The 26,841-nt window shown below is 42.2% G+C and overlaps 1 protein-coding gene across 1 annotated transcript in view; it reads right to left on the reverse strand.

Annotated features, from left to right (window-relative positions):
• The window catches only part of sfl (N-deacetylase and N-sulfotransferase sfl), a 755,463-nt gene extending 732,846 nt beyond the window's left edge, over positions 1–22,617 (reverse strand). Inside the window, exon 1 of the mRNA XM_033485087.2 lies at positions 22,369–22,617. The gene's annotated coding sequence lies outside the window, so the exon portion shown is untranslated. The remainder of the gene's footprint in view (positions 1–22,368) is intronic.
• Positions 22,618–26,841: the final 4,224 nt, after the last annotated feature.

A 26,841-nucleotide genomic window follows, 5' to 3' on the forward strand; every position in this document is an offset into this window, starting at 1 on the left:
ACGGTTACACGAAATAATCATTACATAATTATTACATGATTATTATATGACGGTTACAAGAAATAATCATTACATGATTATTACATGATCGTTACACGAAATAATCACCGCCAGATTAACAATTATCGCGTTAATCATGACCAACGATTACATTCGCTTCGATTACTTAAATCGTCCATTAATTACTCGAATACTTACTAATTACAGGTCATCGATCATGAACACGATTTCACGTTAGCCGTGATCGTTAATCACTGATCAGACGACATCTCTCGCCTACCAGTCCTTGTGCTTCCACAAACAAGCATAGATTCCTGAGCGATTTATTTGCCTCGAAAATAACGATTATCCAAAGTCCCTATTTCTGACAACGGACAACTATCGATGGATCGGGCGATGAATCAGACACGAAGTCCACCGGATTACCGGTGACGATGTCCGTAGGAAATTAGATCCGATGCATTCGTCACGGTGGCATCGGGGACCGAAGTAAAGATTCCCTGGTAACCGGCGAGCGGTGGCATACATCATCTTTATAGCGTGCATTATTACTTGAAAAGAGGCCGCGGTCCCCGCGTGCGCGTGCATTAATGCACACAGACGACCGATAACGACTTCCTGCGAAGGCATCCCCAGCCGAGCGGTCCCGCGGCCGGAAGTGTCGCAGCGGACGATGCTTCCCGACATCCATCGAGATTCCTCTCCGACAACGTCGCCTTTAAAACAGTATATTACACCGTCGGCTATAAATCAGGCTGGCAGAACGAGAGAGAAAGCGGGGAGAATAGGAGTGGGAGAGAGGGTGAGAGGATGAGAGGGTGAGACGGCGAGAGGGCGAGAGGGTGAGAGGGTGAGAGGACGTCAGTTGCGGCGATCGGCGCTAGTGCTTAGTAAGTAAGACAGTATGATATTCTCTATTCTCTCTCGCTCTCTCTCTATTTCTCTGTCTCTCTCTCGCTCTCTCTATTTCTCTCTCTCTCTCTCTCTCTCTCTCTCTTTCTCTGGGTCTCTCTCTCTCTCTCTCTCTCTCTCTCTATTTCTCTCTTTCTCTCTCTTTATTTCTCTGGGTCTCTCACTCTATTCCTCTCTCTCCCTCTATTTCTCTGGGTCTCTCTCTCTATATATCTCTGGCTCTATCTCTCTCTATTTCTCTCTCTCTCTCTCTTTCTCTGGGTCTCTCTCTCTCTCTCTCTCTCTCTATTTCTCTCTTTCTCTCTCTTTATTTCTCTGGGTCTCTCACTCTATTCCTCTCTCTCCCTCTATTTCTCTGGGTCTCTCTCTCTATATATCTCTGGCTCTATCTCTCTCTATTTCTCTCTCTCTCTCTCTTTCTCTGGGTCTCTCTCTCTCTCTCTCTCTCTCTCTATTTCTCTCTTTCTCTCTCTTTATTTCTCTGGGTCTCTCACTCTATTCCTCTCTCTCCCTCTATTTCTCTGGGTCTCTCTCTATATATATCTCTGGCTCTATCTCTCTCTATTTCTCTCTCTCTCTCTCTCTACCTTCCTGGCTCTCTCTCTCTATTTCTCTCTCTCTCTTTATTTCTCTGGGTCTCTGTCTCTCTATTCCTCTCTCTCCCTCTATTTCTCTGGGTCTCTCTCTCTATATATATCTCTGGTTCTATCCCTCTCTATTTCTCTCTCTCTCTCTCTCTCTCTATCTTCCTGGCTGTCTCTCTCTCTATTTCTCTCTCCCTCTCTCTTTATTTCTCCGGGTTTCTCTCTCTATTCCTCTCTCTCCCACTATTTCCGTGGGTCTCTCTCTCTATACATATCGGGCTCTATCTCTTTCTTTATTTCTCTCTCCTCTATCTTCCTGGCTCTCTCTCTCTCTCTCTCTCTCTCTCTCTCTCTCTCTCTATTTGTCTGGCTCTCTCTCCATATATACAAGGTGTCCCAAAAATGTCACCAGCGCACGAAGCCCAGTTCCGCTCATTGACTCAGTCGCCTCGCGTCAGCTGAGCTCGCTTCTCATTGGTCACTGTTTTTCGTTAATAACTAGTTAACGGTGCTTCGGAGAACATTTTTGTAAAGGAAGAAGTTGCTTCAAATGACCTGAGGAACCCGCCTCTTTCGGATTGCGAGACATTTTTGGGACATCCTGTATATCTCTGGCTCTATCTCTTTCTTTATTTCTCTCTCTCTCTCTCTCTCTCTCTATTTCTCTCTCTCGCTCTATTTCTCTGTCTTTCTATTTTTCTCTCTCCCCCTTCTATTTCTTTGTCTCTCTATTTCTCTCTATGTCGCTCTCTATTTCTCTATTTCCTTCTCTATTTCCTTCTCTATTTCTCTATTTCCCTCTCTATTTCTCTGTCTTTCTATTTTTCTCTCTCCCCCTTCTATTTCTTTGTCTCTCTATTTCTCTCTATGTCGCTCTCTATTTCTCTATTTCCTTCTCTATTTCTCTATTTCCTTCTCTATTTCTCTATTTCCCTCTCTATTTCTCTGTCTTTCTATTTTTCTCTCTCCCCCTTCTATTTCTTTGTCTCTCTATTTCTCTCTATGTCGCTCTCTATTTCTCTATTTCCTTCTCTATTTCTCTCTCTATTTCTCTCTCTCTCTCTATTTCTATGTCCCTCAATTTCTTTCTCTCTCTCCCTTTCTCTGTTTCTCTATTTCCCTCTCTCTCCCCATTTCTCTCAAGCAGTAACCGTTATACGGTGGCGTGCATGCGCCCATACAGGGTTTGGAGGGTAGGTAGAATGCCAGCGGGTCGGAGTCACGAGATTCCCCGGGGTTGCCTGCTGCTACAATATTGCTGCTCTCTGGCGCCACGCCAACTTCCATCCCCATTCGTCCGAGAGAAAGAACCAGCCCAACGTTGATACGAACGGGATGGGACGGTAGCAGTCGAACAGGACGAGCCACGAGGTGCGAAAGAGACCGAGGTAAACGGGAGGATGAATGTCTATCTGCGCGGCTAAACCCTACGGCCCTAGCTAGACACCATTTTAATCTGCGCGCCACCCTCGGCCAGCATCGATCCCTCAATCTTTGACCGGGAGATTTCCTCTCCGCGCCGTCTCCAGGCCAGCATCCAGGAGCCACGCAAACAGGACCGATTAGGGCTTGGCGTTGAATTGCTGTTCCCTCGCATCTGGAAACTTACGCGAGTCGCGAGGACGGACGCGTTGATCTTACGGGATCTTAGTGAAATTAGTGATGTGGTCTCGTGGGAAATTAGTAACATGACTAATGAATTCTAGGTTCATTAATCCACGTCATTAACTGACCAAGGTTATTTTCTTATGATTGATTTTCGTCTTATTTTCGTAGAATCTGCCGGAATTAATTTTTACCATGATTTATGGTACAATCTGTATAGTTGTATATATGTAATTATATATAATATAATAATAGTAATTAATATGATATAGTGATAATAATTAATATAGTATAATAATAATAATTGATATAATATAATACTAGCAATTAATATAACATAATAATAATAATGAATAAAATATAATAATAATAATTAATATAATATAATTATAATAACGAATAAAATATAACAATAATAATTAATATAATATAATAATAATAATGAATAAAATACAATAATAATAATTAATGTAATATAATACTAGTAATTAATATAATATAATTATAATAATGAATAAAATATAATAATAATAATTAATATAATATAATACTAGTAATTAATATAATATAATAATAATAATTAATAAAATATAATAATTATTATTATATATATGATTATAATATATATATACAGTTATACAATTTATTAGTTATGTCACTAATTTCACATGAAACAATATCACCAATTTCGCTAAGATCCCCTAAGATCAATAATAACAATAGCTTCGATCGCAATTATAAATCTTCTCTCTCAAGCCGCGTTCGCGATTTGTCTGATCACATTAAATAAGATCGGTCGAACTTCCCTCCGTCTTCGATCGTCGTCGCGTTCGGCAAACGAACAGCCCGCGACAACGTAAGCGAAAGACCGTTTGCACAGATCGACACGCAGCAAAACGTTTGCAACTACTACTTTCGCTGGGACCGAACATCTCGCGGTTGGCAGCGGCTCTCTGGTTCGTTCGTTTCGGTAACGCGTCGCACCGCGTTTCCAGCGAGCGATTCGTTGGCCGCGCGGAGCATTTCTGCGGTCGCGATCCGTAACTCGGCGCAGCGTTCGCCAGCCGCTTTGAGGATTCGAGATTTTCAATCCGGGCACGCGGCGCGCGGGAGATCCCGCGGAACGAGCGCGCGGGCGTGACGGCGAATCCGCGGGAGGAAGAGAGCATTCCGGTGCCGCGGAAAATCCGCAATACGGTGCCGCTCGTAAAATAGACTTCCAACTTATCTACTTGGTTTAGCCGCTCCTCCGATATTTTCGTGTAATAAAAGACGGGAACCGGGGAACTTTCGAAACAGATAACGCCGTCCCGGGATTTCTGCTGTTCGTTCCCCGCCGTCGCGCCCCTCCCCAATACCACGTCGAAGAAAACGCTTCGACGCGGTCCTCGTCGCGGAGGATCGCGAAGTTCGCGCGTTCTCGCGAGCGCGGACCGATCCGCGGGGAAACAAACGGTCTTCGCGAGGGAACTGTACGCGGCCGATGTCTACACGATGTTTCTTCGTCGGCCGCGCATCAGTTCCCGGCGTTCGGCAATTAATCTCGGCCGCCGGGCCCGTCCGGGGACAGAATGATCCACGCTGTTGCGTCTGATTGATTGCCGCGGTCGGCCGACCGCGCGCTTTAACGCCAACGATCCGCCGGCGTCATCTTTGCTTTTCGGAAAAATCGCCGGCGACGCGCATCCTATGAAAATCGATTTTTTTTTCATTTTTCTTCAAACCGGTATATTCGTTGCCGGGATACTTGTTTATACACGTATTAACCCTTCGCACTCGAGACTGTTTTAACCCTTTGCACTCAAAGCCATTTTAACACATTGCGGACGGGGCTCTGCGCGTTCAACACGCCCTCAAAGACCGCACATTTTCGAACGCTCCAAAAACATGCTTGGCAACTAACAGGAAGCGGATACGCACATTTCTAATTTGCATTTAGTATTCTTAAATAATACTATATATACATAGTTTATATATCTGTTTATTATATAAGATCTTTTACATTTTAACTATTATTTATTATACAAATTTGAATATTGATTTAGAGTGGCTATAATGACTGATCATTTCTACATGCTTGGAATGATTCATTTGTTTCGCTAAAATTACTTAGGAATGCGGGAGGCTTCGTTACCATGGTTACGTAACAGAAATATTTGCGGCTGGTTGCTTGTTGCCGATTAAATAAAAAAAACATGAAAACGAGATATCTCGTGACCCGTCCGCAACGTTCAATTTGCTAAAAACGAGATATCTCGTGAGCCGTCCGCAATGTGTTAACAGTCAAGCTAAAATAATTCTTCTGACTTACGGTATTTCCGTTTTATTCGACAAAATGCGTTTTATGCACACGAAATTGCGTCTCGTGATCCATGCAATAGTTATACATGTAATGAAGAACCAGCGACTACTATTGTGTTGCGGACGCGTTTTGGTATTGAGATGTTTTTGGATTAGTATTGTGACGTTCTTGGATTTAAACGTTCTTTTATCCAGATGTTCTTGAATTAGTATTCAGAGGATTTTTATTTAGACGTCCTTTTATTTAAACGTTTCTATGTTTAGAGTGCTTTTATTTAAACGTTCCTGCATTTAGACGTCCTTTGATTTAAACGTCCTTGTATTTAGACGTTCTTTCGTTCAAACGCTTTTTTATTTAGACATTTTTCTATATAGACACGTTTCAATATATGTAGACTCTAGATAAAATAAAAAGAACAAAATACAAAAATACAAATACAAAATACCAAAAAAATAAAATAAAAAGAACGTCTAAATACAAGAACGTTTAAATAAAAAGAACGTCTAAATATAAGAACGTTTAAATAAAAGAACATTTAAGTACAAGAACGTTTAAATAAAAGAACGTCTAAATACAGAAACGTTCAAATAAAAGAACGTCTAAATACAGGAACGTTTAAGTAAAAGAACGTCTAAATAAAATAACGCCTAAATACAAGAACGTTTAAATAAAAGAACGTCTAAATACAAGAACGTTTAAATAAAAGAACGTCTAAATACAAGAACGTTTAAATAAAAGAACGTCTAAATAAAAGAACGTCTAAATAAAAGAACGTCTAAATACAAGAACGTTTAAATAAAAGAACGTTTAAATAAAAGAACGTCTAAATAAAAGAACGTCTAAATACAAGAACGTCTAAATACAAGAACGTTTAAATAAAAGAACATTTAAGTACAAGAACGTTTAAATAAAAAAGAACGTCTAAATACAAGAAAGTCTAAATAAAAAGCCATTTCAATATTACTCCAAGAACGTCCAAATGCAAGAACGTTTAAACACAGAAACATTTAAACACAAAAACATCTAAATACTAATTTTAAAAAAACGTTTATATACAACAGCATCTAAATACCAACTTGAAGATGAAAAACGTCAGGTTTCTCCGTTGCGTTCGAATCGCAGAAAGTACACTCCACTTGAAAGTACTACTTTCCACTCGAAAGTACAGTAAATTCTCCCTAATTTTCCTTCAGCTTGTAAACAAAAATGAACAATTCTGGAAGGAGAAGATACCGTTATTCAAACTTCGCGTTTGAAACTTCTCGTTTTCATAGTTAACGATTGTCAACAATTATAAAAACGAAGTGCGGAGCTCGAATAATCGTATCTCCGCTTCGCAAATTCTCCACTCTTGTTTACAAGCTAAAGTGAAATTAGGAAAAAAATACTGTAAATCGGTCGTAGACGATTTCTCGATCCTCGAAACCCTGATGATGCGTCGCGACGTTCGCCGGATCGTGACGTCCTCTCCGTCAGGAGACGTCGAACTTCGAAGAGGATCGACGTCTCGCGAATTCTCGAGACGTCGCGTCGCGTCTAAGCACGATTCCTGTTGCTTTCTCGTGGGCGTGCGACTACGGCCGAGTCTCGTAATCCACGGGTGAAAGTCGACGCGTGCAAATACCCTATCCGGAGCGGAATGGCCGTTCGGGCGAGCAGCGAACAGGCGATCGAGCGCGGAACGATCGCGCGAGAACGAGCAAGCGCCACGCTCGATTATTTAAGCGCACTCCTGAGATTTCCCAGGGATCGAGAACGGGAACGCGTGTACGTCCCGAGAGCCGGGGTTACGTTCGCCTCGCGATATCGATTTCATTCCGTCGGCCGTGAGTGATTTCAGTCACGGAACCCGGAGTTTTCTCGATCGCTACACGCCGCGCGCCGGCTCGCGCTCGAATTAACACGCGCGCGCTCTCTCTCTCTCTCTCTCTCTCGACTTTGTTTCCATTCATCCCGCCGCCTGCAATTTGCACGGGGAACGGGTAATCCGATTCGATGGACGCTTTGCCGCATCTCATGGTAATTTCCATACGTAGATTCTCTTACAATGTTGCCGGACAAGGACCTTTTTTACGAGATTATATGCTCGGCCGTGGCGGAGTGGTCCTCGGGAATTTCTTTCTTTTTTTCCCTCGCGGAAACCGTGGCACGGTGGTCGGAGAATGCTTTTTCGCGGTTGAAAAGGTACGTTGCAGATAGCGCCTCGTCATCTTTTTTTTTCATTGCGTAACGTTCGCGAATTACGAAGTTATGGGCGCTCTTCCGCTGACCCGCATTTTTTAACTAGAAAATTAAGGAGGCGCACTTTCGACAAACCCTCCGGGAGATCGGCCATAACGTCGCGGCCGATGAATATTTTCCAACGAAAAAATTGTTAGGTAGTCTCTGAAATGTGCTCTTTCGAGTGCGGAAAATTTGGTTCGGCGATGTCTTATAGTTCTTGAGGAAAAAATTCTCAAAGATCGCTAATATTCGTCCTCTTGACCACTGAGTCAAGTAGTATTTAATAATAATGCCAAGACTGGATTTATTTAAACTTCGTATCATTTACATGTACATTGTTATACGTGCTTCAATAAAGAAGTGTACCTAAATATTTCTCCTAGAAATATTTTTATAACATCGGCAACTGTGAAAGAAAAAGATCGGGAGCCAGTCGTTCGCAGTAAATAACAGCAAAATTGAACTAACAAAGTATTCGTCAGCGAACGTTCTGCAATCGGCACGACCGTTGCCTATTCCGATGCACGCTAGAAGACCATAAAATTTTATTCGACTGCAATATATCCAGAACGCGATAACAGGAACGTTCTCCGAATCTTGCAAGATAAGATAAACAGGCTTTCCATGTAGCCGGCGATTAGAATTCAACGGACACTCGTAACAGATAGCGCGAGAACTTACCTGTTTCGTCCCGTATTTCGAACTAATTCTGTGCAAGTTTATTAAACTGGATCTCTTCGTACGCATCTCTACGATGCAGAGCGACGAATTAATGCAACGTCAATGCAGATCGAATTCTTGTTTGCCTCGGAAGACGCTGGTTCCTCGCATGTTCGCCCGTCGCAATAAAGCGCGGAAGCTCGCGCGGATTTGAATTGAAGTGGATGGTAAAGGGCGGAGCGTTGATTTAAAATGTATGAGACCGAAGGAAAATTCGCAAGGGCTAAGGAGAATTGCGAGTTAAATGCTAGGCGACGTGACTCGGTGTTCCTCGTAGACATTTGCAATCGAGGACTCGCCTCGATTCCGCAAGGAAGCAATTTCAACGTAGTCGGGGGAGAGAAAGGGACAGAGAGAGGAGAGAGAGGAGAGAGAAAGAGAGAGGGGAGCGACGAAAGTACAAAATCACTACGGGCCGGACAGATTGCCGCGGGCAACAGAATCCGGTGTACGACACTGATCCCGCTTTAAGCTCCGATACGATTCCCCCGTGTGCTTCATAGATGCCGCGGGGAATCTTTGACGATTTCGTGCAAATGCACTCGATTTTTCCCCGCTGATAGCTCACCGACTATAGCCATTCCTCCCGGAAATGCCAAATTTTGGGTCGCTGTGAATTTCCATGTGCTGGTCCTACGCCTATGTAATTTATTGCTACGCTGATGCTAAGGTTCGCGATGAGAAGATAACACAAAATGGTCTGTTTGGACGTCAATCTCCGTTGAATTGTGTCACGTGACCTCCGAATTGACTTCGAATCGTGCCATGTAGCCTCCAAATTGCCTTCGAATCATACGACGTGGCCTCCGAATCGTGGCTGAATCGTGGTAAAAAATTAGAAACAAAAGAGTTAAGTCACCGGCATTTATATACCGGCCGCTGTCTTTTTTTGCCGAGTTTAAACAGAATTTTCCATAATTATGTTAACACCAGGAAAGGGCTAATTCCTCAGGTCATTTGAAGTAACTTTTTCCTTAGCGAAAATTCGATCCGCGGCTTCTTTTACGAGTTATTGGCAGAAAACACTGACCAATGAGATATCGCGTACGGCTGGCGCCCCACCCTTGCGACCACTGCCGCTGCGTCAGACGGTCGACGCGACGCGGCATTGGCCGCGAGGGCGGAGCGCCGGCCACGCTCACTCTCCGATTGGTCACTGTTTTCTGTTAATAACTCGTAAATAAAGCCGCGGATTGGATTTTCGCAAAGGAAAAAGTTTCTTCAAATGACCTGAGGAATCACCCACTTCCGAGTGTTGACATAATTATGGAACATCTTATATAAAAACGAGCTGCGAGGCCCGGAGAATCGCGACTTAGTATTCTCGGATCTGCCGGTTTTAATTTTGACCTCCGAACATTTCTCGAAGAGAAATTCGCAAAATCTCCCAATGTATTTCATAATTAACCCTAGAACCCCACCGCACACACCAATTAAAATGACTGGTTTCCAATCTTTTCTTTCACGATTGTCGAAATTTTAGAAACGTTTCCGTAAGAAATCTTTTACAGAATTACTCGTCTAAAAAAAGCATACATTACAATAAAAATCGTACAAAGTCTGATTTAAATCGAATTTTGTCATACAAAACGATCTAAACCTTAATCGCATTGAAATCCAGTACTTCCAGCGTTAATATAAAACTGCGAAGAGGTAAAAACAATTAAATAACATTATTCACACTATTTACGCTTTATACAAATCATTGGCAGAAACGATTTATTTCAATCGGACTTCGCGGAATCGTTCCGAAGGATTTTTATGTTGCACAAAAGATCGGCGGTCTAGTTACGAAAGGAGGCTGTTCAATAGGCTCTGGAAGCAAAGAGTATCGATTCAGCGCAGCTAATTTGAAGCATTTTCCACGGTGCAGGAACGGCAAGGGAGGGGTGTGGGGGGATCCGTTAGCCGGGGCTAATAAAATGAAAAGAAACGAGCGACGTCGATGTGATGCGAAGAACGTAAAACGTACACGGCGTTGCCGCGGCCGGGATTATAAAGGATCGATAGCACGGAGAAACCCGTTTCCGCGGGTCAATTTTGCTAATTTAAACGCGGCAGACGGAAAATTAATACGGCCAGTTTTTCGTCGGGGGATCACAACACCGGGGCAGGGGGGAGGAGCCGCGGAACGGAGACGCGGAGAGGTAGAAGCGCGAGTGCGCTCGCCGGGGCTAATAGCTAACAAAGAGGCAGAGCTGTTACAACAAACAGTATCGGCCGCCGATGGGAAAAGGGCCGGTGATGAATTGCAGTGGATAATGGGATTAAGGCAGATGGCGTCCATTAAGCAATGTGGTTTTAGTCTAATATGATTTCCATGTTCATACGGTGGGAGGGCCGGCCGTTTTGGCATTGCTGCAGATTGCCACGTACTGGCCACTACTTGTCCACGATAATATGATTTATCTCGTCGAGTGTCTCGCGGCCCGGCCGGCCCGGCCCCGGCCGAAACGATAAATATCGACAACCGCTCGATTGAATAAATCATCGGGCGATAGCGCAGGAAGCGGGACACTCGCGAGCGGCGGACGCTTTTCGAAATCATACTTTTCGAGTCCGAAAGATGAATATACATACCCCCGATCCGCTCGAACGGGCCGCGATCTTCCCGCGAAATGATTTCGACCGAATCGCGCGCGACAGACAGCGTCGGGTTTTAATTAGAATCCGATGTTTCGTTATATGCTATTCTTGCTGTTGGACGATCGAGGTGATACAGAAATAGAGATAAGCCGATTTGCCAGAGATAAATCGTCGAGCTTCTCTAATTTTGGCTGCGCGTCTTAAGATGTTCTCTCTGTACTTCTTCGAACGAGACGAACTTTAATCTCTGAAATTTTAATAGGAATTTCGTATATTCGTATTTTCAGCATATTCGTAATATAATTATACTGTATTAATATTACTATAATATATATACAATAATAATAATAATAATAATAATAATAATAATGGATATAATATAATTACATGTACAATTATATTATACTATAATATTATATTGTATAATATCATAGTATAATATAATTGTACATGTAATTATATTATATCCATTATTATTATTATTATTGTATATATAGTCTCGTTATCGTCTCTATTTTTGTCGTCGTTAAATCAATTTCTTCGCAGATCTAACCTAGTTTTTTGTTATACTATAATATAACTACACTATTTTTTTATTATTTTTTTACTATAATATAACTATAAAATTATAAAATATAATATTATAATATCATATAATATAATTGTACATGTAATTATATTATATCTATTATTATTATTATTGTATATATAGTCTCTCGTTATCGTTTCTATTTTTTCTATCGTCATTAAATTAATTTCTTCGCAGATCTTCTAACCTAGTTTTTTTTTAACCCTTAAATGCATGAATTAATGAATTTTATTTAAAAAATAGGGTTATAATTTTTCAAATGAGTGGAAATCGGGAAAAATATTAAAAAAAATTATAAGTCATATCTTATAGGGTTTTTATTGAAAAATATTAATGATTCATTTTTGGTACACTATGCAAAATAGACATAAAAATTCTTTAGTTAGTATGACATATATATAACAAAATTATAAACCACATGCATACCACACCAAAACAAAACCAACAAACCAATAAAGGAAGCATAGTACTAAATACATGTCGTAATTATTACCATTAGTGCATGTTGTCCCATTTTTGCATCAACACGAAATAAGCCCTCCATACACATGATAGTTACGGAATATAGACAAAAGTACTAGCAAATTAATAAATAAGAGCCTTACCTTTAGAAAATATTGTTTGTTTAACGAATACACCAAAATATTTCTAAATAATCCACTTCCAAAAGTACGTAAATGAACCCGCTATCAAAAATGCGCGCCAATTGGTATAACGTCAGAAAGATACAAATATTGAAGTCAAATGTCATTATTTTAATTAATTTTTGATAAGTCAATGGACAAAGGAATCACTGCCATTCAGCCAAATGTATCGATATCAAAACTGTTGTCGGGTATCCGCGCAAAAAGTTATTGATTCATTTTTGGGACTCTATGCATTTAAGGGTTAAATCATTTATTACTGTGATATCGCGGTGAAAAAATTGAACTTGACTTTTTTCCTTCGAAATTTCCGAAATGAATATATAATAATAGATATAAAATAATAAGTACAAAACAATAGAAAGCAAAAAATAATTAAAGAACAATAAATAATTCCTTTTTTCCTTTGTTATCGATGAACTTTCAACGGACGCGTCGTGTTGCTCGTCTAGCACGAGATAACTCGTGGTTGGCGGTGAACAGGAAAATCGATTGATTTCGAAAGAGAAGCCAGTATCGATGGACGGATTTTGCTTCGAACGAGTAAAGATCGGTTCGATAAAAAGAATGACAAGAGATAAAACGCAAGTTCGAGATATCCAATTCGGTGGCTCTCGAGGTTAATTGAACGGTGGAGGTTGGTCGCACGAAAGACCGGCGCCCGGGCTCGAACTTTGAACTGCCGATAATCAGATAGCGATCCGGTGATATTTATTTAAATCCGTGGGAGGGGATCGGCGTGGCGTTCGAGAGGGTACCGAAATCAGCGCCGGGTAGTAACGCGATGTACTTAGGAGCGTATTATGCTGCCTCGGGGCAATCCAGGTCACTTCCGTCGAAATCTCGTTACCCATTTCCAACTGAGAAATTTAATCAGACCCGCCGGTAGAGGAACTGGAGATGGTGTCGTCGACTCAATCAACGTCCTCTTTGGGACGAATAATTCCCGCTAATCAATTTTGTTTCGGACTCGCGAGGACTCCGACCGACAAAGTGTTCCCGCGTCCTCGACCGTAAATACTCCGGGCCCGCCCTTATTGTACTTTCCACCCCTCCACCCCCACGATCCTCCCTTGAACGGTTTCGAGCGCGGTGTGACAAGTGACAGAGAGAAAGAGAGGGGAGAGAGAGTGGAGAGAGAGGAGAGAGGCGACGAACAGAATGAATTTTCCCGTTCAAAAATTTCGAATAACGTTTCGCGAACGGGCAACGCCGGGGCGGGAGGGTGGGAAGGGGAGGTTGAAAGAGAGCGATTCGACGACATCGGTGACGAAACGAATTTCAATTGGCTTTTGGTGGAATCGAAACGGCCGGTCACAGTTGCGGCACCGTGAGTAATGGCGGTTTGATTTAAACTTTCTCGATAAATGAAATTTCTGTCTGCGCCGTGCTGCCGACGATTGATGAGCCGCGTTTCCCAAACGGCGGGGCCCCCGCCTTCATTACTACCGATTGTTTATTTGCGATAATTGTCATCTATCAACGTTATGAACGCCGCGCCGAGCGCAATCTGCCCGCATGCCCAATAAAAATCCGAAAGGAGCGAGACCCCACACAACGATCGATAAACTGTCCGCCGATTTTAGGCGTACAATTCCGCTGCAGAAGCTTTTCACGCTGTGCGCCGCTCTCCCTCGACGCGTTTTATTTTCGATCGGTTTGTTAATTAGATTTATAGCAAGGCAGTAGAACTGGTCGACCGTTAAACAATTCGAGATACAAAGTTATTTTATAATTTTACGAGATATTCTTGGCTGATCGCCAGTCGACACGTCAAAAATATACGATCCTCGCACGATTCTTTTTCTCTCGAATTTTTATTTCGTAGTCAAGTTTTTTTTCTCTTAGTTTTAAGTTTTCACATTTTGTCAAACTGCGATGCAACTGCTGCATCATTATTAATTTATTTACTTTATTATCTTTTTGACTTTATTGTTATATTGTTACTGGCTGCAACAAAGGGTTTGTCGCGTCGATGAATACATTTTGTTTATTATTATTATTTACTATTACTATTATTTTTATTATTATTGCTATTATTAGTAGTGTTATTAATTTCACGAACTTTGGCTCGAAAAGATATCTTGTATACAGGGTGTCCCAAAAATGTCTCGCAGTCCGAAAGTGGCGGGTTCCTCAGATCATTTGAAGCAACTTCTTCCTTTACAAAAATTTTCTTCGAGGCACCGTTAACGAGTTATTAACGAAAAACAGTGGCCAATGAGAGGCGAGCTCAGCTAGCGCGAGGCGACCGAGCCAATGAGCGGAACTGGGCTTCGTGCGCTGGTTGGTTGGACCACCTCGCGTCAACCGTACTCGATTCTTATTGGTCACCATTTTTCGTTAATAACTCGTTAACGGTGCCTCGGAGAAAATTTTTGTAAAGGAAAAAGTTGCTTCAAATGATCCAAGGAACCCACATTTCCGGATTGCGAGACATTTTTGGGAGACCCTGTATTCGAATTAGTGATAAATACGTCGGCAAATAATAAATCTTTTTACAAAATCTCAAAAAGGCCTAGAAAATGGCACTATGGGCCAGAAAGCAGCCATAATTGAAACTAGATCTTTATGCATTTATAACAACTGCATACTTATAACAATTGCAACTGCATATCAGCAAAATTTAATCGCCTTATTGATCATTCTACATTTTCTGTTGCAATCTTTTTTAACAAGGTATCCTTTCCTTTAAATTATGTTATCATAATTGCCATTCTCTCGCTATATTTTCTCACGCTAAAGCTACATTTCGTTCTTAATTTTTGACGACGTATGTATCACGCGAACGTCCAATTTTCACGATAACAAGAGACGAGAGACCCGGACCGCTCGTCAACTAACAATAAGAGGCTCGAGCGCACCTTTTTCGCGACGCATCCGTGAGGCACTGTTTCCCCTGAAAACAAGACTCAGACCGCGCCGTTTAGACAGCGTTCTACTCGCGCACGACACCGTCAGTCGCCTCCCATTTAAACTTTCGGGGCGCCGGCTAAGTAAACGGCCGGAATTCCGGCGTTTCCCGGCGATATATTTATCCATTCATATATTCATTAGCGACACTCGGCGGCCTCGCGGTCTCTCTTTCTCGCTCGACGGCGAAACTGGGCCAAAGTGTCGCGGAACGACGGAAACTTAGGCACCCGGTGGTATTGACAGTCGACGTCGCGGCATTTAAAAGCAAACAGAATGGGAACGGGAACGCCGCGCGTTCTCTAATCGAATCTCCATATCCACGGTGTAACGCAAACAATCGTTAACGACTATTTGCTCTGTACCCCGATACGTACATTTTTCTCCGCCTACGTAATTGCCTATCGAGGGTAATTGGAAATCTTTACGCCTTCTAATAGGTGACAGAATTTTTTCGACGGGCTCGGAACAACGATGTTTAGTATAGTCTATTACGTCAATTAAAATTGGTTTAAATGTACAAGATTAAAGAGTTCAAATAATTTCTATAATAAATCTTGTCTCATTTGTGCTTACATGATAAAATAGATTGTTCCGACTTCGTCTGACTTTTGTAGACATTGTCCCATAATTATGTTAACAACTAGGAAAGGGATGATTCCTCAGGTCATTTCAAGTAACTTTTTCCTTAGCGAAAATGCAATCCGCGGCTTCGTTCACGAGTTATTGACGAAAAACGCTGACCAATCAGAGGCGAGTCTCGCCTAGCGCTAGACGGCCGAGAGCCAACCAGCGGAACCAGGCTTCGGCCGCTCGTTGGCTCGGCAGCCTCGCGTCAGCTGAGCTCAATCGCCTCTGATTGGTCAGTGTTTTTCGTTAATAACTCGTAAACGAAACCTTGTAGAACATTTTCGCTAAGGAAAAAGTTACTTCAAATGACCCCAGGAATCACCCCCTCCCAAGTGTTGACATAATTATGGGACACCTTGTGTATTCGAATTCACTATTTTGCTTCATTTCTTCCTGTTTCTCTGCAATATCTTTTTCTTTACTTTCTTTAATTTAATTTAATTAATTTCTTCTACAGCAAAATCTAAAAATTTTATAATCATACCAAAACCACACGGTGGTTTTTCTCTCCCTCGATTGAATAAAGAAAATAAAATATCTGCTGGCCGAACGAAATCTATCACCTCGACGCAAATAAAAATCCGATTAAAAATCGCTCGTCTACATTTATGTTTATATGTTTAACCTACATTTTTTCCAACGAGTTTCGTTGGAAACGAAAGCGAGAAGAACGCGCCGCCGAGAAGTAATACACGGGATAATTATACGATACAATGCCATTCTCGTTCTAATTAAACATGACCTGCTTGCCGCTGTTCATCATCGCATTAATGTTTTATGAATTAATCATTTCATTAATATTTCCTATATCAACGCAGATCAAAACGGAACATCCTTTTGAGGGAAAATATTCCGGCTGTAGCCGATGATTAATTTGGAATCGACTGCAATATCGTACGCATACATTTAATTAATTCAATAAAACGATATTCCGCTCACCGGTGTGTACACGGACTGCCTTTGTATCGCGTTTCCCTGCGATTGTTTATTTTCCATGTACATATCTACTATTACCGCTGCGCCGATCTACGGATCGTGCGCGGATATTCGATTAGATTAGAATCGCAGCGATGTGTAAGTCACGTGACCGGTCAAATGACCCGGTTTCGCATCCATTACCTCGTAATCATCGAAGTCGCGAAGCTGCCCCTATTAAAAATCTTTGAATGCATTTCTTTATACATGATGTACACTTATATATTATTATATTATTATAATATTTTATTATTATTATATTATATTATTATATATTATTGTATATTGTATATAACATTAATATATTAATATACTTTAAACATACAACCTTAAAACAAAATAAACTATACTGCTCGACGAACAACTAACAAACTACTTGAAAAAATAACTACAAACAATCTTGACATAACACTATAATAAAAATTGTGAAAGCTTTGAATAAATCTTGCGATTCTGACGAGACGCAATCTTTTCAAACCTCGGTTTTCGCACCTCAAAAACGTAACTCGCTCCACTACGATTCTACCCCCCTCTCCCCGCCCCTCATTTGCAAAACACGGCAGCCACGGGGCGTGCAATAAATTCGAAAATAACAAGGATGTACGTGTTCCGCGTAACAGGACCAACGACAGGGCGGAACGAGGACTTAGTGGCGGACGAAACGGACCCCCCGAAACGGCATATAAATAAATAAAGAACAAATTGCCCGGTCGCGCCTACGAGCCATTTTACGCCCCAATTCTGGTCGCGGGGGATTACAGGCGGCACGAAGTTCCTTAACAATTGTTTACGAGATATGATACACCCCCGCGGCCTTATCAGGGATCGCATATTTTATACGGATCGCGAGCGTCCCTTTCTTCGGGCGGCCGTGAGGGAAGAGCGTCTGCGGAAGGGAAAAAAGAAACAATTTGCGGAAGTCGCTGGCAGAACACGAGGTAGTTTGCAATTCATTCTGTTCAGAGGATGGGAGCTACGCGGCGGGCGGGGCGACGGGGCGGGGTGCGGGAGGGTGCGCGCGGATGCTGCACGTGAATCCGGTCGACACAAAAGGGAATGGGTAATGATGCACTTAAAGGGCCGCGCGATTCAAAGGGAAACTAAATATCCTGCGAGCACGCACGAGTAATAAATACACAGAATGGCAAACTAGTTTCGGATCCGCATTTTTAATGGCGCGCCGTTCTTTCCTCGCGGAGCGAGCACCCGTACAGCGTTCCGCCGAGGGTGGCGCGGCCGGGGCACGCGAACGTTGCACGGCCCGGAGAATTCACGGGCGACTCGGTTTAATGAGAAATCGGCTAATTTCCCAAGGCCTGTTAATTAACAAACCGTTTTCCGTTGGGGGCCGGGGATCGAACCGCCGGCATTTTTAATTTCACGCGTATTATGCCCGCCTCGCGAGCATTTTCATCCCCTCCGACCGCTCGCAGCCCCGGCGCTGCTCCAACTTCCTATTACTGCACCACCTACCGCACCGCACCCCACCGCATTCTCCCGCGCAACTAACCGCGTTGCGTTACCGCCGCTGAATAATTCGTACCGTGTTACGGAATCATTTTTCACCGGGTGCGCGCGAGTTGCGCTCGAAGGATCGCGGGCTCGAAGCCTGAAGATGAACGCTCTGTAACAACGTAATTTCGACTTTCGACATTGCAATTTGCGAACTTCCCTCGATAGTCGACTCTCGGGGACGAGGTCGCGCTGTCGACGAGCGAGATGTTCGAACAGATAATTTCGTAACCCTGTTCTTCGTTACAGAGATCCGTCCATCCTGAACTATTATCTATCTGTCTTGACGTCTTCGAATGAATTCTGTAGCGGTTGTGGTCGGTGCACCTTTTTCGGTAATCAATTCTATTCATATTATTAATGATAATATATAATATATATATTATTAATAATAATAATAAATTATTAAATTATTAATAATAATAATTAATTTGGGAAGAGGAGAATACGATTGTTCGATCCCTGCGCCTCGTTTTTATAATTATTATTAATAATAATATATAATATAGCTACATTAAATTATTAGATACATTAAATTCTCCCCGATTGTCCTTCAGCTTGTGAACAAAAATGGACAATTTGGGAAGAGGAGAATACGATTGTTCGAGCCGTGCGCCTCGTTTTTATAATTATTAACAATCTCTAACTACAAAAACGATAGCCGCGAGACTCGAATAGTCGTTTTTGTCCATTCTTGCGTACAATATCAGCGTCGATTAGGGAGAATTTACCGTGCTCGTGCTCCGAAAAATTTGCGAATGATATCGACGGATCAACAAATACATTGGCAAAACGTTGACGCCGGGGGCCGCATAGTTGTTTAATTAAAAAATGCCGAAAAATGCGGCGAAAGGAAGCCGGGTCCACGATGGAAGACATTCTTAAGTATCGCTGGAACGTAGCTAGTCGAAAGAGCGCCAGCTAATTAAATCATGTTGCAGCCACGCCCCTGGCCGACGGATGAAAAACGATCGTTTAAACTTCCCCGATAGTTTCAGGGATTCCCCGAGGTATCCGCTAGAGGGTCGAGGCTTAATACGCGGAGCATCGCGCTCGAGAAGCGGGCTAAACTTTTAAATTGCGCCCCGCACAAAGGAGTCTATAATAAGGCGAACGCGAGAAATTCATCGTCGAAGAGCGCGGAAGTGTATCAGGACTCTGGAGGGTGGAGGGGGGCGAGGGACGGGGCCGTTACGTTCATTAAATTACAAAGGGCGAAACGGGGAGACGCGCGAATGGGCCGGGACTGCGATTGTGAGTCGAAGTTCCTCGAGCTATTAAAGGGGGAGGTAAATAAGCAAGATGACGCCGATCGAAGGATGGACGGCATGTACAGGGTGTCTCAGCGTCGACGGCGCAACCGAGAACGGGGTGATTCTACGTGAAAAAACAAATCGAAAAGAAAGGATAACATTTGTTCGTTCGAGGCTTCGTTATCGAGAGAATCGATTTTGACTGTTCAACGCGTACAATATGTCATTTATTTATTTTAATTATTTATTGAATGTGTATAGCAAGTTAGTTATAAAATCATAAATAACAGTAATGTAATTCGTATCGCCTAGATGTACCGTGTTACGAATTTTTGTCTATGGATCGAGGGTGGATTTAAATGAAAATAAGACATATGATTCAGTTGGTAATTTATTTTATTAATGCAAAAACTGCTGAAAATGTTCAATGTTCAAAGTCGATTTTCGACTCAAATGAAAATAAATGTTGTTGTTCATTTTCGATTTATTTTCTTTATGTAAAATCATCCCCTCCTCGGTTGCACCATCGATGCTGGAACACCCTGTACATGAACCCTGTGTCAGTCGAGTCCAATTTTATTATATTATATATTATATAATATATATTATATTTACGTATGCATATATATTATATTATATTATTTTATTATTTATTATATTATATTATACAGGGTGTTCCACAATTATTTTAACAGGCGAAAATGAGGGGTAGCTGAGGTCATTTGAAGTAACTTTTTCCTTTGCGAAAATGCAATCTGCGGCTTTGTTTACGAGTTATTAACGGAAAACACTGACCAATGAGAGGTGACGGCGCGAAGTTCGAGAGCCCGCAGCACGAGGCTTTGACAGATGGTCGGGACGCACTCGAGCCGCGTTCGAAATATTGAACAAATCACGAAGCGAGAACTTTCCGGATTTTTTTTACTACGTAACAGTGATATTTTTAAGAAAAACGCTGTTCACCTTTACTTTAGAACGTCTGAAGAATATTTACTAATTTTTCGGACCCGAAATAGTAAGTAATTTAACCGTGACGGCCGTTTTAATTTTCTAGTGTGCATGACACCTTGTGTGTAACATATAAAATTTTTAAGCAAGGTATACAGTGAAGATTAACAAAGGACGTAAATGATATTTTAATTTAAATAATTCCGTGTCCCGAACACAGTTCAACGAATGATTCGCAAAGCTAATTTAATAAATAATAATCGAGTTAAAGGACGTAAGGGATATGTTTGTTAGAGAAATATGAAGAATATTATCAACAAGAAACTCACCCATTTAGTTGTAAATCCACTTCAGGCACGGAAATGTGTGCAGGATAGTGCATTGACCTCGTACAATGTCACGGTTATGTCAAGGTTATCTCAACATTATGTCAAGGTTATCTCAAGGTCATCTCAAGGTTATCTCAAGGCCATCTCAAGGTTATCTCAAGGCCATCTTAAGGTTATCTCAAGGTTATCCCAAGGTTATCTCAAGGTCAACATATGAAATGTTTAAGGAAGGTGTACAGTGGAGATTAACAAGGTACGTAAATGATATTTTAATTTAAATAATTCCGTGTCCCGAACATAGTTCAACGAATGATTCGCAAAGCTATTTATTTGAAGGTTATATCAAGGTTATTTCAAGGATATGTCAAGGTTATCTCAAGGTTATGTCAAGGTTACGTAGTAAAAAAAAATCCGGAAGTTCTCGCTTCGTGATTTGTTCAATACTTCGAACGCGGCTCGAGTCCGTCCCGACCATCTGTCAAAGCCTCGTGCTGCGGGCTCTCAAACTTCGTGCCGTCGCCTCTCATTGGTCAGTGTTTTCCGTTAATAACTCGTAAACAAAGCCGCAGATTGCATTTTCGCAAAGGAAAAAGTTACTTCAAATGACCCCAGCTACCCCTCATTTTCGGCTGTTAAAATAATTGTGAAACACCCTGTATATTATATAATATATATTATATTATTTTATTATTTATTATATTATATTATATTTTATTATATTATTTTTATTATATTATATTCTTGTCGAAATTCGTATCGATAGCTAGTCATTCGAACTAAAAACACGTAATTTAAACGAAACGTCTAATAACGGGTCAAAATGGACCCAAGTGAAATCCGAGTTCAAAGTTGGAACCCTAAATAAAGTCCGCAAGTGTTAAAATATTGTTTACATCGGTAGAAAACGCAGTCCCATTTTTCCTATATTTACTTTTCGATCACCTCGTTCGATTGACCGAGAACGGAACGAGGCGACTTCCGTCGAAGAGCTGCGCAAGTGGCCAGCGAACGACGTCGAAAGGAAATTAGCGGCAACTATGTCTCGTTCATTCAAACTTACAGTCGCGTGCTGCCACCTGACGCCGGAACCGAAGAATTCGTGGCGCAAGATTTACCGAGCCGCGAGGGTTAGTTTTCTTCCGCGGTAATTCTCTCGATAAAACGATTCCACCGAAACAAAATACGGATCAAAAGATCCGCCACATTCCGTAGAATCGGCGACAATCGATGTCTAGCACTGTCACGCCGCGGATACCGTTCCCCGGCATCGGATATACGTTCGATCGCGGAATTTATGAAGAAGGTCCCCCCCCAAAAAAGAAAGAAAACAAATAGAAAAAGTAAAAAAATATATTCACTGTGCGAATAACCCTGTCGGCCCGGCGCCACTCGTACAAATCCTGTTTAATCGGACATTTTCAAACGTAAATATTCGTCGGCGCGATCAATCCCGTTCGAGACAGATCGCAAACACAGCTGTGATTGCACGCTCGTCGGAAAGTGTGCGATCGGGGGTGCCATTTTTCATAGGAGCGTATTTTCACGGTTCATGCGCGCCGAAGTACGAGCAAAGTTGCATCGATAGGCTCGGGAATCACGGCGAGAAATCGGCGCGATGGACAAAACGATCGTGCGTCACTTACATGTTCGACGCGACAGCGAAACCGGCGAGGGCTGCGGGGACGATAAAAAAAAAATGATGCTTCTCGAGTTCTCACTTGGGCACAACACACGAGCACACTTCACCCGCACTCATTGTACGCGAGGACCGTTCTACCACCGGAAATTGGTCGCGGGACCCGCTGACATTGGCCTTGCGAACATGATCGGGAACCGGTAAATTTTCGAAGCCAGCCAGCGTTTTTGATACGGCGGAGTCGCGTGCGCCATGGCGGTGCGGAACAGCTGTTCGCGAAGGGTGGCTCGTTATGGGGATGGAAGGGGTGGTTTGAAATGCACGCCACGGCATCTAGCGACGACCCTCGGAAACGCTTCCGTCGGAGATCCTTCGAGGACAACGACGGGAACTGCGCTATCGCGATTTTATCGATGTTTTACGACTTCGTAAAGAAACATTGGAAATCTCGATTACTGTAATTCAGACGGCGACGGCTGGTCTTTTAATCTCCGCAAATTTTCCTCGTGCATGTATATGTATATCGTGTTTGTAGAGTCTGTTCGAAATAATCTCCTGAGTCAGGGTGGAACTCTTTGAGGAACGAAACTCCTCATCGATTTTGAATAAATTCTGCAAAGAGAATAACCCTTTGCACTCGAATGGTGACTCTAACGCTACAATTGTTAATCCACGTTCCAAGATAATTTTTATATTAACGAAGTTTAAATTTAAAAAATCGTTAAAAGTGTAACTGTCGTCGCGAGTCATCGCAAGTCTCAATTTCATATGCATAAAATGCACTTTGTCATATAAAATATTAGGGTGTCCCATAAGTTCCTTCCGCGCCGCGCTACGAATGACTTTAACTGGCTGTGTTTATACAAACACGTAGGCTTATCTCTTGGCTGTTTAGGGTATCGGTTGCAGTCGTCCCAGAGCTCTTTTAGAGTATGTTTCGTTAGTGACAAAATTTCTTATCAAATTTTTTTGCGCCGTTCGATATGGATAGCCAAAATAAGCATTTGCGGCATGTTATGCTTTATTGCTTTTTAAAAAGTGATAGGGCAAAGGACACTGCAAACGAGATTTGTACCGTTTACAGTGATGGTTCTACGACTACTAGGACAGTCCGCAATTGATTTGAGAGATTTAGAGCTGGCAATTTTGATTTGAAAGACGAAGACCGCAGCGGCCGTCCAACAACGACGGATGCGGACCTTGTCAAAGATATGCTCGCTGAAAATTCGCGATATAGTTTGTGCGAGATAGCGGATGCCACTAACATACCCAGGACAACGGTACATAAGCATTTAATCAAGATGAGATATGTGAATCGAATCGAAGTTCCACACCGTCGATAAGTGTTGACACCAGCCTTATGAACCGCGTCTCTACGTGCCATTTGCTTCTCCAACGACATGGAAGAAATCCTTTCCTAAAGAGACTTGTCACTGGAGACGAGACTTGGATTTTATACCAAAATGTGCATCGAAAACGAACTTGGTCAAAAGGAAATAGTCCCTCAATTGATGCGAAGTCAGGACTTCATCCGAAGAAAGTTCTTTCGTGCGTTTGGTGGGACTGGAAAGGCGTAGTCTACCACGAGCTCCTTTCTCAAGGTGAAACGATCAATTCGGCTAAATATTGTAATCAACTCGATGAATTGAAAGCCACCATAGCAGAGAAACTGCCAGAATTGGCGAACCGACGCGGCGTCGTTTTTCATCGCGACAACGCAAAACCGCGTGTTGCGTTGTTCGTAAGACAAAAATTATTGCAGTTCGATTGGAACGTTCTCCTCATCCTCCGTACTCTCCAGACATTGCTCCATCCCGATTATTACTTGTCCTTCTCGTTAAAAAATTCTCTCCGTGAAAAACGGTTTAAATTCGTAAGCGAAATAAAAACGCACCTTGAACAATATTTTGCAAATAAGCCTCAACAATTTTGGGAAAAGGGCATAATGAGGCTTCCTGAGAGATGGAAGAAGGTTATAGAACAGAACGGTTCATATATATCATAATAAATCCATCTTAAACAAAAAATATCGTGTATTCATTTCGCATCAAAAAAAGGGAAGAAACTTATGGGACACCCTAATAGAAATACCATAAGACGAAAAAATTATGTTATATTTACGGTAAAAATGGCTTCGAGTGCAAAGGGTTGATTCTATTTGAATTTATCGCATCGCTTTCTGTCTGATTATTCAGAAGACCTGTGTGAAATTGTTTACTCTTCCGTATCGATTTTTATCATTGTGCATATTTGGCTGCAGTGGATCAACAATTTGGCAGAAATCTGTTAAAAATATTCAGGATGACTGTGACACGTCGAAGTAAGTGAAGATGATTTTATTTTTAATAACAGATTCAAAGAAAACTTTCGTTCTTATTTAGGTAATAAATGAATTATCTGTTGATTTGTAGAAAGATTATGAAATAAAATATAAAAATAGAAAACAAATTGATAAAGTAAAAAGAAATATTCACTACGATTAACCCTGTCGGCCCGAAAAGAGTAAATAAAAATAGTAAAAATAAATTTATATAGTAATAGAAAAGAGTAAAAATAAATATAGGCGAAAAGAGGGATGAAAGGAGGTAATAAAATTGACGACAAACAATGCGCATTTCTGTTGGCCGTTTATTCATCGGTGCTCTGAAATGCGGTATCGTTTTAGAGCAGTGTTTTCTTAGGCAACAAGTTCCTACCTTCTATCGATTACTCCGAACTTATTATCTAAATAATGAATAAGCCGTGTCTGTTTACTGTACACCAAAAATAGCTGCAACATGAAAATTTTATTGTTAGCGTTGTGTACGATCATGTCGGTAATTCGGAGAGGAAACGGAAGGAGGGATCGAAGAAAGGGTGTCGAAGTGCGGTGAATTCTCCCTAATTGACGCTCAGCTTTTGGAGACAAAAATGGACAATTTGGGAAGAGGAGGTACGATTATTCGAGCCTTGCGTTTAATTTTTATAGTTACCGATCGCCGACAACAATGAAAACGAGCCGCGAGGCTCGGATAACCGTGTCTCCTCTTCCCAAATTGTCCATTTCTGCGCGCAGTCCGAGTCGACGCTCGGATTCCCTAATTGACATTAGGGAGAATTTGCTATAAATCGCGGGCGGAGGAGGTTATTGCCGACATTTTCGGAGCAGGAAGACATGTCCGATAACTCTGAAGCGTGACAACAAGAGCACGTTGCTCAACGACGAAGGCCAGCCCGTCGGTCAAATGTATCCTTGCATATTATCACGTGCAATCAATGCAAATTGTTATGCGTGGAACAACATTCTAAGCGCGTGTCGAAAAATAAGTATTAGAAGAGAGGAACGGTGGAACTTCTAAACAAATAATCGCCACTTTCTCGAGCATCCGCGAGGAACGAGAAACATCTTCGAACAGCCGGACCATTAAACATTCAAAATCACGATCAAACAATCTCGCGGGTCCGTATTTTAACGATTCTCTGCTCGCTGAAATTTTACATATTTTCACACGTTGTTGACGACGTTCTGTTCGACGCGAAACGACGTTCCGAATACGTACATCGAAATTCGCACGATTTTTCGCCGATTTTTTCCAGCGGAATCGGCAATTGCCGGAGTCGGCGGAATTTCGGAAAACGAACAAACGGCCGCGTTGACGGAAGAAAGCGAGGAACGTGTTATGGATTGCCGGCCACGTGCGCCGTCTCCCATTGTTTCCGCACAAAGGCAACACGGATTTACACGGTTCTAGAAAATCAATAACGAAACAGCGACGGTCCCGATCGAAGGATGCATCTGCCATTGCCACGCATCCGACACGTCCATGCAAATTCTACCTGCCCCGCGATTCGTTTTCTATGCAAGACGGTGCACCGCGCCGCATTCCGTTCTGTTGCTTGCTCGACATTGTCATTCATCACAATCAGATCTGTTGCGCATCGGAAATCGATGATCTCGATCGAGAACTCTTTCATCCTCCGTTCCAACGGTTTCTCGGACAAAGGATCTGCTCGACCGGCTCTCGCAGCGCTTTCGGAATTCTTTAAAAAATCTCGAAAAAATCTCTAAAGAGCTTCTAACAATTTCTAAAAATTTCCGAAAAATTTCTAGAGAATTTCTAAAATATTTCTACATTTTGACACTGGATCTTTGTCTCCCTGTACATTGGAATCGCTCGCGCCGCGAGGGGTGAGCGAATTTTCGCGGCGTCGATACGGGGCGCCGTGGAAATCGCTACGCCACTGGGGCCATACACTCTCATTCACTACGGCGCAGTGTGTTCGCTCGCGTGTGAAGCCCGTATACGTAGATGCACACGATCGTACACGATCGCGAGCAACATGAATGCGCGACCTTGTGTGCGCAACAGGCGTCAGGATCCAAGTAGAGTCCATAAAGATTGTGCGATGAAGTGTACAAGTGGTGTCCCTACTACGGTAGAGACGGCCAGTTTTTGCGACAGTGGCGTAATTACCCGCGTGGATCCTCGCTTCTTTTTTT

Source organism: Megalopta genalis, chromosome 12 (genome assembly GCF_051020955.1).
Source record: "Megalopta genalis isolate 19385.01 chromosome 12, iyMegGena1_principal, whole genome shotgun sequence".
Lineage (NCBI taxonomy): Eukaryota > Metazoa > Arthropoda > Insecta > Hymenoptera > Halictidae > Megalopta > Megalopta genalis.